This window comes from Bremia lactucae, linkage group LG1 (genome assembly GCF_004359215.1).
Source record: "Bremia lactucae strain SF5 linkage group LG1, whole genome shotgun sequence".
Taxonomy (NCBI): Eukaryota; Oomycota; class Peronosporomycetes; order Peronosporales; family Peronosporaceae; genus Bremia; species Bremia lactucae.
This window is the reverse complement of record NC_090610.1, coordinates 7,875,534-7,878,423: the sequence shown is the minus strand read 5'-3', so window position 1 is coordinate 7,878,423 and position 2,890 is coordinate 7,875,534.

Here is a 2,890-nt window from a genome sequence, read left to right as displayed (position 1 = left end):
AATTTTACTTCGCCGCGCTTGACTTCATCACGGATGTGATGGTACTTGATGTCGATATGTTTGGCGCGGCCATGATTAACAGGATTCTTCGTCATCTTGAGGCATGATTGATTATCTTCACGTATGTTGAGATCGGGTCCTTCTTCATTCGCAGCAGTCAAAATTTCACACAGCAACCGATGAATCCATTTGCCTTCTTGAATAGCTAAGCTGAGTGCAATGTACTCTGCCTCGCTTGTCGACAAAGAGACACTTTGCTGCTTCTTGCTGCCCCAACTTATTGGTGCACCCAACAGCATGAAGACGTATCCTGATGTTGACTTGCGGTCTGAATGATCGCCAGCCCAGTCTGCGTCAGAATATCCTTGAAAGTTGATCACCCCACTCGACCGATAACAAATTCCGTGCGACTTGGTGCCTTGCAAGTAGCGTAGAATACGCTTTACCGCAGTCCAGTGTTCTTGTTGTGGATTCTCCATAAAACGTGACACATAACCCACAGCATACGCGATATCAGGACGCGTCGCAGTCATCAAGTGCATCAACGCCCCCACTGCTTCTCGAAATGGAGCATCTACCTTGCTTTGGCTCTTGCTTGGTAAAAGTTGGGAGCTCAGATCGACTGGGCTGACAGTGGCCTTGCAGTCATCCATTCCGAAACGCTTGAGGATGTCGTCGATATAGCGTCGTTGACACATGGTGACACTGCCGTCTGGCTTATCAACTAGCTCAATCCCCAGTACAAACGTGCACTTGCCGCTGTCGGTCATCTCGAATCGCATCTTGAGGTCATTTTTCGTTTGCGCGATCAGGTCTGCTGAGCTGCCTGTCACCAAGACATCATCCACATAGACCAGTAGAAGAGCGCAATGACCATTTACCACCTTGATATATAGACATGGATCGAAAGCTGATACTTTGAATCCAATTGAGCACACGAATTCGTCGAATGTCTCATTCCACACACGTGAAGCTTGCTTGAGACCATAAATTGCCTTTACCAACTCGAGACAGTCAAAATCACCATCAATTTTAACACCTTCTGGAATGATGCAAAATACCTTCTCCTTCATCACACCATACAAAAATGCTGTCACAACGTCGAGTTGATCCAGAGGCCAGTCGAAATACCTGGTAATTGCAATGACCATTCGCAATGTCACGTACTTGACAACTGGTGAGAAAGTCTCCGTATAGTCGATACCATACTTCTGTCTGAAACCTTTGGCAACCAGGCGTGCCTTGAATTTCTCGATTGATCCATCCGCTTTTCGCTTGATCTTAAACACCCATTTCGTACCGATGGCGCGCTGGTTATTCGGAAGTTTGGCAGCACGAAAAACACCCCGAAGTCGCATTGATTTCAACTCAGCTTGTATCGCCTTGCGCCAATGTACTTGATGCGGACCATTGATTGCTTCTTGAAATGTTGCAGGCTCTGCCAGATCGGTTGCTTCCACCGCGTTGGCACTAGCACGCCAGAATGTCGGTGGCGTCATATTATCGTCTTGATCGCTGTTGTCCTTTTCTTCTTCATCGTTTAGCATATCTCGACCATTGGATCGACTTCTCTGGTGGCGGTCGTATGCGCTGTCTGGAGCACTTGCTTGTTCTAATCCAACGTTCTGATGACCAGCGCGCACGACATTGTTGTTGGGCCGAGATTTGCGCTTACCGGTCTGCTTGTATTCGACTTGACGCACATCATCTTCGTTGATTTCAAGAGAATCAAGGTCCGGTACGGTATCATTGAGACCTTCATTCGACGAGTCCATCGAAAAATCAAAGCAGGATTCATCGAAGTGAACGTCCCGACTAATCACCACTTACTGGGACTTAATGTCATAAACTCGATACGCTTTGGATGTTTCTTCATACCCCATGAAAATTCCAACTTGAGATTTGGCGTCCCATTTGAGGCGTTTCTCTCTCGGTGTTAGAATAAACGTTCGGCATCCAAAAACACGCATGTGTTTGACACTTGGTTTGCAGCCGTGCACGATCTCAAACGGTGTCATATGAGAAATCTTGGGCGACGGTAGTCGATTCTTTATGTAGATGGCCGTGATTGCTGCCTCAGCCCAAAAACATTTGTCCAACTTTGCGTGGTGCAGCAAGCTACGTCCGATCGTGACGATGGTTCGGATGGCACGTTCTGCAGTTCCGTTGGTTTGATGCGCATATGGCACTGTGACCTGCTGCTCAATTCCTTCATCTTCATAGAACATCTTGAGCGAGTTGGAGGCGAATTCTCGAGCTCCATCGTGGCGAACGAACTTGACCTTTTTGGAAAATTGAGCTTGGATCTTGACAATGTAATTCCGGATGCAGTCCTCGCTCTCGGACTTGGTACGTAAACAGAAACCCTTCATGCACCCGCTAGCTTCGTCAACGATCAGTAGCAGGTATCTGCTACCACCAATTGAAACTTCTTCCATCGGGCCACAGATGTCATAGTGGATCAGCTCAAACGTGTCGTAATTGCGCTTGTCACGGTTGCTTATAAATGGTTTTTGGACCATTTTTCCTTGTTGGCAACCCAGACATATACTTGATCCACTCGAATTTGAAGACATTGAGGCATCTTTAACCATTCCACTCTTGATCATTTTTCGAAGAATTTCCAATGGTGCATGACCCATACGTGCATGTGAATTAATAGATTGGGAGCTCGTTGCGGTGTTAACAGACACGTGTGGTGTTCAAGCCAGTAGAGTCCATCGATGAGATCCGCTGTTGCCACAACTTGGGTCGTGTTCTTTCGTGCCACATGCATCTTGGAACCGTCAAATACAACTTGAAATTTCCCAGACTTGTTGATCTGCGGAACCGATAGAAGATTCTTGTTCATGCTTGGTACGAATAGCGCATTCTTGATCTCGATCTCATG